This window comes from Passer domesticus, chromosome 7, assembly GCF_036417665.1.
Source record: "Passer domesticus isolate bPasDom1 chromosome 7, bPasDom1.hap1, whole genome shotgun sequence".
NCBI classification, from domain to species: domain Eukaryota; kingdom Metazoa; phylum Chordata; class Aves; order Passeriformes; family Passeridae; genus Passer; species Passer domesticus.
The window spans coordinates 62360012-62371803 of record NC_087480.1 but is presented as its reverse complement, the minus strand read 5'-3'; positions in this window follow the sequence as shown (position 1 = coordinate 62371803).

Here is an 11792-nt window from a genome sequence, read left to right as displayed (position 1 = left end):
TGTTATCAGTCACTGCTTAGATATTCACAAGGGAAATCTTATCATCTTGCACAGAAACAGAGAAACAAATATTATATTTAATTGTATGACCAAGCACCAGACTAATAATCTTTATATGACAGTTAATGATTTCACTACTTATCAATTCACTTATTATGTTACTCTTTGAAAAGTGAAGTGTTGAACAAATAAGTAGATCTTTCTCTTCTATGTATGTAAAGACAGAGTGTGATTGAGTAAGCCTACTGAAAATTTTGATTTGATATGAATTGTTCTACTAAATCATGATGGCATCTCTGTGTCTGGTTAAATGGATATCTCTTTCAAATTCAGGAAAAAGTTTTCATGTATTTCATATATTTCATGAAGTCTAAAAGAGAATCAAGGAACAGCATGAAAGTCACAGAGTCAGACTGAAATTTTGGTGCTACTTTGATGAGTTTCCTAAAGTTTTGACATACATTTTTTCTGTGTTTTATGACCAAGCTGTAGTGGCTATCCCAAAGCAATGTGGTCAAAGAGTTGCTGAAGTGTGATGTGTTTAATTTCTACACCTGCTGACGAGGCCAGCCCAAGCTGATGTGCCTCTGTGGAGCCCCAGGAGTGGCAGGCAGGGTGCTGGGTGAGCCTGGTGCCCAGGGGTGTTTGTCAGCCCTGCAATGCAGCCTTGCTTCTTGCTGAGGAAACGGCACAGTGCCTCAATGAAAGCTTCTGTTTGACTCCTGGAAAGAAATTAGATGTGGCCATATTTTCTCCCAACCCTTTGGATATGTGTGACTGATGGAGGCAAATACAGACAAAGATAGACTCTCTTCCCAAGCTGTCTGTGCGTGCTGGTGGACAGGGGCCTCGCTAAGCCTCACTGTGTCATGCTGGCATCAGGAGAGCCAAACCAGACTTCTCACCTTTAATGAAACCCAGGAGTTAATTTGTCCCTGCAACGGCAATGGAGATGTATCCACCCACAGCATGGTGCACGCTGGCTTCCTTCCCATGCAGTTACTCTTGCTGTGCTCCTCTGCTTCACCTCTGGAACCAAACTCTTCAGCAGACTCAGGCTTTAGCTTATATTTATATGATCATGGTGCTGGCAATAAAGCTTTCATGTGGAGCAAGAATAAGATGAACATTAAAACAGGTTAAGTGGCCCAGTAATTGAACCTGCTAACAAATGGGGGGAAGCCCTCTTTGTAGTAATTTCTTTGCTTTGCATAATGTGTGAGTCTGAAGCAAACAGGGTTTTCTGTGGGCTGTTGATGTGTGTGTACTCGATGTGCCACCTCAATAATGCACATGGAAATTGAGTAATCGGCAGGTTGTCCTCTCAGCACACAGGCTGCCATTGCCCAGAGTGCGTGGCAAATGAGGAGCTCAATAATCCATACAGGGCTGTGTGCTCAGCAGAACAGAGGGAGGGAGGGTAACCCTGCCTCAGAGTGTGGGATCACCCCATAAAGCCCTTTGGGAAGTGCAAAGGGTCATAAACAAGCAGTGTCTGAGCTGCTGCTCTGTGTGTTTCAGCCAGGCAGCACTTCAGTTATTGCTTTCCAGGCTCATTGGATTGTTCTGGCTGTGTTGGTCTGCAGTCCCAGCATCATCCTGACCTGCCAGGACTTTATCCCTGTGTTCCCTTTCTCTGTGCTTCTGCTGCCCTTGGCATGCACTGGGTGCTCTGCTCCCCAAGGTGCTGCACAGGTGATGGCTCTGACCACCTCCACCTGTTCATGGGCCCCTCGTGCCCCTCGGGCCAGGGTGACAGAGGGCATCCAGAGAGGTGATGCACCTGTTTGAGGATGGCTCAGAACTGCTCGTGCAGGAGCAGCAGGGCAGCTCAGGAGGGCTCCCTGTGGGGATGTGGCTTTCTCAGGATGCCCAGTGCCTGCTACCCTCTGCTGTTGCCCATTGCCTGGGCACTTGGTGCCACCTCCCCTCATCTTCCTGCCTTGCTGCCACTGTCAGGACCCTGCTCCAGCACACCCTGCACCCACATAAGAATTCCCCCTCTGATTTCTGTCCTTGTGCATTATTAAGCAGCATCGTGGCCCCTCAGTCTTTCTGTGTTGCTGTTTCCCTCTATGCTGTTGCTGTGTGTGAATGCTGAGATGCACAAACACCTCAGTGAAATCCCCCTCTCTGTGCAGAACTCACAGTGATTCTGTCATTTTTAATACAGCACCTAATTTACAACCCTCAGCATGCTGCTGCAGCAGCAGAACGATAACAAATTACCAACCTCATTTATTTTGTTGCATAGTTTGTTTTGTAATTACAGGAGGAGGGTGGTGGTGGTTGGTGGGGCTGCTCTCGGGCTCTGGTGGGTGTGTGTCTGTCTCAGGCATGGTGAATGCTTCTGACATGGCACTGAGTGCTTGGTCACCCTCGCAGGACTGTTGGCACAGCTGCTTGGATGTCTCTGGTTCATGGAATGATAGAATCAGACTGGTTCGGATTGGAAGGGACATTAAATCTCACCTCATTCCACAGCCCTGCCATGGGCAGGGACCCTGCCATTAGGCTGAGTTTCTCCAAGCCCTGCCAGCCTGGCCTTGGACACTGGTTGGAAGGAGGAGTGGTCATTCTGCTTCCTTCTGTGCTGCTTCATCTGGAGCCCCTGCACACCAAACACACAGCCCGTTTAGCCTCCAGGATTTATACTGGTTTTGAAGTTGTCAGTGCAGCTGGGAGCACTCCAGCAGTGTGGATGGGGCAGGAATTCCCTCCTGACACGGCACCCAGTGCTGCCAAGGCAGTGTGGTGTGACACACTGGCACTGGCATTGTGCAAACCCTTCTCATCTGCAGGATTTCAGTCTGCCTCTTCACCCTGCGTGAGTTCTACGAATGCAGTGCATGGCCATGGTGCTGGAGCTCCCCTCCCTGCTGGCATCACTCTTTTAAACAGCTGGGTAGTGGAGGAGAGGCCCTGATGGGGTTCCCAACCTCACCAGCAGGTGCCTGTGAAGCAAACCCCTGCAAGGGACCCCCAACCCCCTCGTCTGCTCCCCGACTTGCTGGTGGGCTGGCAGGGATCCCCGCTGCCCCAGGACACAGTGCCAGCCCCGGCTCTGGGCCAGGGCACAGGTGACTGAGCAGGTGAAACAGGAGCTCAGGGGCGTGCTGGGCTGCCAGGGAGTCCCCCCTCTCCAGCCAAGGTGGACCATGAGGGTGCTGAAGGGAGCAGCAGGAACTGGGAGGAAGGGGCCCAGGATGCCAGAAAATGAAAACTGAAAATGCAGGAAGAAAAAGGCCATGTGTCTTATTTTTAACGGTTACATTTTTTAAAAATGAGGGTTAATTCTGGATTTTTCAGCAAAATGCCTCCCTGTGCTTAGTGAGATTCCAGTCTGGCCACGGTATCAGCCTGGTTTGTGAGTGGCACTAAAGGCTTTGAGATTCAACAGTTGCCACATTCCATGTATATCCAGTGACAACTGGGCCTAAAGAAAATACCAGCAATCCCTGAATTAATCAGCAAATGAATTTGCTTTGCCTGTGCTAACATTGATTTTTTCCTCCAGTTTTGCAAATCTTGGCTAATGAACTTCCTGGCAAGAGTGCTTGCCAAAAAAGAAAAATTCGGTCAAATATTGTAGAATTTTGATGGCATATGAAATGAGTGTATAAATCCCAGAGTATATTTGCTAGAACCCAGTTATGAAGCTCATCTTGCCAAGAAAAATATGAACTATTATCTGACTTTCTTGCGAGTAGGCAGCAGACAAATTTACTTCCAGGATGTATTGAGGGAATGGCTTAGAGCTCCACAAGAGAGAGCGGTGGTCTCCGAGGCAAAGGCTCTTCAGGAGTTAGAACAGCTACTTGCTGTAGTTTATTTACCCAGCTCCCAGTGCATGCTGTGACTGCTGGAATCTCCCTGTTGAACACTGCTCAGGACCTCCAACTGCAATACTCGGTGCTGGAAGCTGAAGAAAATGGTGTTTAACCCAGCAGCATCAGGGCGTCTCCTCCGTGGCTGGGCGATGGGAAGGCAGGGCAGCGCGGCCACTGCTGTGTCCAGTGTCGGCCAGGAGAAGAGAGGGTACCCCTTCACCCTCTCTGCCCCCAGAAGGTTCTAGGAACAGTCACTGCAGCTCCTGTCTGCAAGCTGGGAGCAGCAGGAATTGGGGGTTTTGTCCTGGTCTCCTGCACTTTCCAGCAGCACCTCTGGAGTGCTACAGGACAGTCCAGTGGTGTTGTCCCCATTTGCTCCAGATGGAAGGATGAAGGAACAGAGCTTGTGTCCAGAGACATGGCCAGGGGCTGGAAAAGCCTCTGTTGCCCTTGGTGCCATTTGAGCTATTTTAATTTCAGCTAATTTTTTGTGTTGTCAGACTCAATATCATCAGCGTCACACCCATGCCTCTGCAGCACGGCCACTGCTGCTGCCACCACTGTGGCCATGGTGTCACTGCTGATAGCTCCAGTCTGATATGAGGGAGATTAATTTACTATGAAAATGACCCTCAGGAGACTTGTGCAGACACAGGATGAATCATATTTCAAAAATCGGATGTCTCATTGTTTCAGAAGTTCTAATTAACTTTTTTAGCCATCAAAAGTAGTGGTTGCAGGCAGATCATGTCTGCCCCATGCTTCCAATGGGATGGCTCAAGAAGCAAAAGCCCTCTTACCATTCTGTGGGAGGCAGGATGATTGCTGTGTTGTGCTGGGACCTGCTCAGCCAGGCTGTTTCCATCCTGTGCACTTTCATTGTCAAGGCAAAAGAATATGTCTTGGATACACTTGGAGCTAAGACTTCTCATCTTTTTCTGGAAAACCTAACAATCAAATATTTCAAATAATCAAACAGAGACTCTGTTTGAGACCTGTGAGACTGGAGAACATAGAAATTAAACCAAACCTTAATTTTAAATCTGTAACTGTCTCAGTTTTATGATCAATAATCTGGTTTTGTTTTTCCTGAGGTTATTATAATTTTCCTCACTGTTTCTCCTGTTGTCACCTTTATCCAATATTCTATAAAATATGATAATACAAAACTCTCCAGACATGGAGGCTGTAATAAGACCCAGCAGAGAGTCCAGCTGGGGAATTTCTACTATCTAAGTGGTTTTGTCTTCTTATTTAGGCGCATTTGATATGCCCAAGCAGGTTCCTGCTGTAGGAAATGGTGTGTCTCAGCTGTGCAGTCCAGCTGGGATGTGGCTGAGATGTGTTTGAGGGCAGTGAATCACCTGCTCACACCTGGGAGGAGGAGGAGATGGCACAACCGCAGCATGAATTGAGTCTGGCACACTGCTGGTGGTAGAACAAAAGAAAAGGTGTTTCCCTCTTTCTTGCCTGGCCTCCTGTCTGTGAGTGGTGCCTCCAGAGACCCTTCCTGGCCTATTTTCAGCCCAAGGTTTGGGTGCTCAGAGCACTTTGCAGCAGAACCCCAGGGTTTGCTCTGCCTGTCTCTGCAGGAAGCCACACCTTAATCACCTGTGTCCTTGGCCACTGCCACCCCCACATCACCCAGGTATCAGTGACAGATTCGGAGCCAACCCCCAGAGCAGTGATAGACTGGGATAAACCCTGTTTGCCAGGAGTTACCCTCTCTTCTCCCAGGAAAAGGCAGGGTGAGCCCAGCTCATGGTTTGAGCTCCAGGCATGCTCATAGGAGGCTGCTGGGGACTTTCCTGATGTGGTTGGTAAGAGCTGAGGCTGGCTTGGGGACCCCTCCTCTTCTGAGGTGCTGAGTTTGTTGAGGTCAGACAATAACTGAAGGCAGTCCAAACTTTCTGGTTTGAAGGTGCTAGCAGCACTTCCTTCCGTTGGGAGGTCTCTGATGAGAAATCCCCAGTCTGAGCCCAGCCCTGGCATGGGGCTGTGCCAGCTGCTGTGCCCAGTGTCTGTGCTGCTGGTTCACTCAAGATGTGCAGTTAGAGGGAGCACTGAGTGTGCTCCCCCAGGACAGCTCTCCTCACCCTGCTGCCATTCTGCTGCACAACTGCAGCTCAGGCTTCCCACTCCTGCTCTTGCCCACAGCCCTGCCAAGCAGTGAGGTGATGCTGTGCCACTGCTGCCAGCTGTGCCACAGCCTTCCCTCTCCCTGCTGGGCTGGGACAGCACCGAGATTTCTGTTCCACTTCATATGTAAAAGCTCTGTCTTGAACATTATGGTTGAAAGCTTCCTGATGGCTCTTGCTTGGAAGCTTGGCACCAGCTTCATTAAGTTGGAGAACAGACAATTCATCCATTAGGTTTCCTAGAGCAGCTTTCTGGTTTGCAAAGGAAAAAAAAAAAGCAACCCAAAAACCTACATCAACAAAAAAGCATTGGGTAGCATGTGTCAGAACCATCTGCACATGTAAAACATGGAAGGGAGGGGAAAACCGTTGTTAAAATGTAAATGCCAGAATTCCATAATTTGAATTCAGGAGATCTGAATGACCTAATTTCAGCAGTAACCATAAGATTCCCAATGTACCAGCCTGTGTGTGGAATGGACACCTCACCTGGCAGAGGGGAGCTCTGGCTGCACCTGGGGGCTGCCCCATGCTCAGTGCCTGGGCTGCTGCCAGCCTGCTGCTCCAGAGTGCAGGGGGGCTGTGGGCTGGCAGCCAGCTGCTCTCAGCCACCCTAAGCTGCAGTCACTCCGGCCAGTCAGCTTGCAATGCATCCTCTCCCTCACCCTCTTCTCTGGAGTTTTATCTGGGTTTTTGTACCAGTGTGATAAGGAAAGGCAGAGAGTTTTTGTCGCTGACAGACGTGATGTAAAAGGTGATGGGCTGCTAGAGGTGTGGCCAGGTGCTCACTGGGATTTTCCCATGGCTTACTTTTTTTGGAAATATATTTAACTCTTAGTAATAGAAATGTTTTCATCAACTTCTGTTTAAGCTGGGCATCTGTCTAGTTTGAGAATCCATCTGAGAAGTTATAGGCAGTGATGGGCAAGGGTTTTAGCCAAACACCCTCAAAAGCCAGGCTTTTCAATACAGCCATGATGGACAACAGCGGGGAGCTCCCAGGTGGATTGTCCACCCCTGGCTGGAGGCTCAGCCATGACCCCCAGCCCAAGCTGTGCACACTATGTTTGGACCTGGGGGAAGGCAGTGCTGCCAGGTGGGGAAGGAGAGCTGCCACCACTCCAGGGCTGGGGAAGATTTCCCTCCTGGGCTGGAAAACATTGCTGGTGTCGCTGTCTGCTGGACGGAGAGGCTGCTGCAGAAGGTCTCTGATCTTGGTGCCCTCGGTTTGAGTGTCTTACTGTCAGAAGAGCTGTGGCCCTGGGGCGTGTGGGACTTGGTGCTGTGCTGCCAGGGCAGTGCAGGTACGGGCAGCAAAGGTATTAATGAGCAAAGTAATCAGAGAGCAAGCAAATGAACGCCCCGGCCCTTTGTCACGAGCCAGCTCCATGGGCAGAGCGCTCTGCAGATCCCTCAGAGAGAAAAACAGCTCTGTGCCAGCTCGTGTGTCAGCATAAGGAGACTCCAAGGCTCTGAGGTCTGGAGAGAACTGCCCGGGGCAGGAGGCTGTGGTGGGCTGCTGGGAGCAGGCAGCACACGGGGTGGGCTGTGAGGGGCACGGCAGAGCGCTGGGGCCAGAGCCCTGGCTGGCACTGTGGCGCTGAACCAACCTTGCTCCAAAATGCCTCTAAGGCCTGCTCAGACGGCATGCTGCAGCCAGCTCTCCAAGCTCTCAATTAGTGTCTGAGCACTGCCCGTGGCTCCTTGTGCCTTCTTACTGGACCCAGTACTGGGATTTTACTGCTTTTCCTTCAAAAAACTCTTTGGCTACTGCTCTCCAGCTGACAGGTGGCAGCTGCAGCACCTGCGTGGCTGCTGCCTGTGCAGGGAGCGGCCGGGGGCTGCAGAGCCCCTGCAGCACTGCACGGGTGTGCAGCCTGGGGCTGCAGAGCCCCTGCAGCACTGCACGGGTGTGCAGCCTGGGGCTGCAGAGCCCCTGCAGCACTGCACGGGTGTGCAGCCTGGGGCTGCAGAGCCCCTGCAGCACTGCACGGGTGTGCAGCCTGGGGCTGCAGAGCCCCTGCAGCACTGCACGGGTGTGCAGCCTGGGGCTGCAGAGCCCCTGCAGCACTGCACGGGTGTGCAGCCTGGGGCTGCAGAGCCCCTGCAGCACTGCACGGGTGTGCAGCACTGTGCTGGGGAGGAAGATCCCTGGCACTGGTGGCACTGGGACACCGCTCCCAAAGCTCTGGGTCAAGGCTCCACACCCTGATGTCTCTCTCCAGCCGTGACCCGTGAGGGGGGCCCTTGTGGCTCTGCACAGCTCCTGCCAGGAGGGGACAGCCGGGGGGTCGGGCTGTGCTCCAGGAACAGGGACAGGAGCAGAGGGAACGGCCCCAGGCTGGGCCAGGCAGCTCAGGGTGGATTTTGGGAATATTCCTCCTGGAAAGGTTCTCCAGCCCTGGCACAGCTGGCCAGAACAGTGCTGAGTCCCCAGCCCTCGAGGGTTTAAAAGCCCTGTGGATGGCACTTGGGCATGTGGGTAGTGGTGGCCTTGGCAGTGCTGGGGGATGGTTGGACTTGGTGGTCTGCTAGGACTTTACCAACCTAAAGGATTTTGTGATTCTCAGACGTTGTGAGGGGATGGGAATGTGCTGCTGTGTTTTGAATTGACAAGTCATGACAGCATGTTTATAGGTACCGTTGGGAGAAAAACCAACCACAAAGGGGACTCAGTTTTATTTGTCATTAATTTTGAATTGCTTCAACAGATGTTTGCTGGGAGCTGCTTTAACCTGCTTAATTTGTCTCTGTGTAAAGCAAAACAGATAGCCTCAATTAAGAGACTGATTAGCAAGTTCTTTAATGACTTTCAATAGTTTTAGTCATTATTGCTGATACAGAATCCTGAATCCTGAATCCTGGGAGCTGGGATTTAGTTATTGTGTAAAAGCTAAAACACATTGTAATTGTATGTGTACAGGGCTTTTTTTTTTTTTTTTTTTTTTTTTTTTAGGGAATGGTGCCTTGGGGTGTTCACCATTAACAGGTTTAACTCTAATGAATGGCATCTCTGGCTGACTGCCAGCAGACACATCTCCAAGGCTGGAAGGGGTGACAGGCTGTCATCTCAAAGGTGCATATTCCAGCCCCCCACAGGCATTCCCTGCTCTCCTGTGTGCAGGTGCCAGGATCAGCTCCTCTGCTGGCAGCTTGTCTTGCACAGCTGCTGGAGTTTTCCCTGGTGCCATCCCATCTCGCTGCCCCACAGCACACACCAGCTGAAGGCTGCTCTCTGCTGCTGTCCCTGACACCAGGCTGAAGGGGCTGTTTTACCTGCCTGTTACCTGGCCGCCCCCGGCCTCGGAGCCATGGAGAGGTTTGCCTGGGAGGGGCTGGTCCAGCCCAACAGTGCACACTTCATCTAAGTGCTGCAGTGCTCAAAAACCAGTGAGGTGAAATGCTGGGTTGGTGCTGATTTCACCTGGGCAGCAGCTGCTGAGGAGAGAGACTGATTTAATCAGATGTGGAGCTCACGCTGTGCTGGCTCCTGCCTGCACTCCTTGGGCAGAGCTTGGCCCTGCACCTCCGGAGTGGGTTTGGAAGCCCTGATGGCACGAGCTGGACACGGTGCTGGGAGCACAGAGCTGCAGACTCACAGTGATCCACTGCATCACCCAGGAAAGGCCAGGCTGGTGAATCCTCCCCTATGTGCTGACAGCACAGAACACTTACAGCTCCCTTCTTGGCTCTCAGGTAGGAACTGCATCTATTTTTCCAGATTTATCGAAGTCAGTATTCCTTGACTTACTGAAATCCTTTACTTCCCCCTGCATATCTGGCTTCTCAAGCATCCTGTGGCCATTGGCACTGCCACACCAGCGCTAGTGGCACTGACTGGGCACGTCCATGGGGCTCCTTCACTGAGCCTGGATGCTGAAGGACCTGTTGTGTCTCACAGCCCTGCCATGTCTGGGACTGTCCTTTGGTTTATGTTAAACACAAACACTCCATGTTTCCTATTCAGTGGGAATGCAGCTTGCACTCTGAGGGCAGCCGAATTTTTTAAAAAATAAATAATTGTTTTGAGGGCCACCATTCAAAAACAAACAAACAAACATATTGAGAAATTACATGCTGAAATAGTTGCAAGCTGGCTACACAAAACAGCCAATCATTTCTGGAAATCTTGACCAGCAATATTTTGTCCCCGTTTGGCTCCACTCAGCTTACACATCTTAATGCCATGTCCTGGAGCCAATGTGTGCTTTGATCACTGAGAATTAAGTCAATAAATGAATGTAGAGAACTCAGCCAAAGGCAAAAATCAGTCTCTACAGCACCGTGAAAAGGTGTTATTTATTTATTTCTATTGTCACTCAGAGAGTGCTGCCACAGTCACATTGAAAGTTATAAGCCATTTGTGGCTGAAAATTGCATTTTAGGCAGATGAGGCCAGTTTTTCCGGTAAAAAGAGAAAAATAAAGCAAACAAAGGAAAGAAGGTCTAGGAGAAGGAGCCACAGGAAAGCAGTAAATTCCCAAAGAGCAGGGCAAAGTGCTCTGTCCAAATCATCTCACGGGAGGCCGATGGTGAGCAGCAGTTTAGCCCTGGTGAGAGGAGGCGCTCGGTCTGCAGGTGGGGCTGTGAGACGAGGCCCTGGTGATCTCAGTGTGCAGTTACAAATTCAGTTTGGTGATCTGTTCTCAAGCTTTTCTGCCTGGGAAGCTTGGGAGGAAGGTTGTGCTGTGGCAAGGGGAGGGTCTTTGGCAGAGGCTCGTGGTGGCCCCGCTCTGGGTGGCCCAAGCTGCAGTGTCCAGCAGCAAGAGCAGCCTCTGCAGTGGCAATGCAAACAGGAGTGACAATGATCCTTCCCAGGTGCCACTAAACCGTGCCACTGCCTTCAGAGCAACATGGGAGCAGGCAAGTTTTAATCCAGGAAATGTTTATAGCCAAACCTTGTTTCATTTTCATTTTAATATGTGAAGCTCTCTGCTGGTGTGCAAAACTCCTTGAGTTGTTGCAGATGTGCAATGTGGATATAATAATCTCTGGAAATGTGTTTTGTGTAAGTGATTATTTTCAAGGGTAAAAGAAGAAAACAAACTTCCAGTTCTGGTTGGGATTTTGGTTTCACCAGTCGAAGCTCTTTTTCTTCTAGGACATCATAAACAATCTGCTCAACTGTGGAAGGACCTGTCAAGAGACATCTGTGAAGACGTGAGGTAACGAGTGGAACAGCACACAGGAGCTGTCCCTCAGGCTGAGCTCGTTAAAAGGCACCACTGACATACATGCTACAGGTTTTTAATGGAGTTTTATTTGTGATTGTTACATCAACACCTACCACGCTTACAGCGGAAGAGAGACCCAGAAGAATTGATTTCTTCTGCAGGTGGTTTTGAGTCTCTCTGTTTTGAGCAGCTAACACTTTGAGGTTTTTTTCTCTCTGTGTCTCAGTCAGGCCATTGCTCTTCCTTCTGCACATTGAGTTCCTCCCTAAGGCCAGCACTCATGACAAGGACTGTGCATCAAGGGTGTGGGCAAGGGCTCTGCTGGTCTGGAGCCACAGGTTTCCTCAGTTTTTAAAGACAGTGTTACAGGGAAGGTGAAAGTTATTTTTTTCAGCAGGGCAATGGGATGACAAGGCAGTAAAAGTGGTGACCGAGACCTGACAGTAATCATGGTGTACCATGTACCTGGAATAACCTGATCCAAACTTTCCCCAGCTGCTGGTTCTAAGGGAAGGCTGCAGGTCAGAAACACACTTCAAACCCTGCAGCTCTGCAGGGGCACAGCCCTGAGCCCTGGCCAGCTCTTCACACCAGAGGGAGGGCACCTTCCCCTGGGGGTGCTGGTATGGACTGACACAAGCCCCACCTCT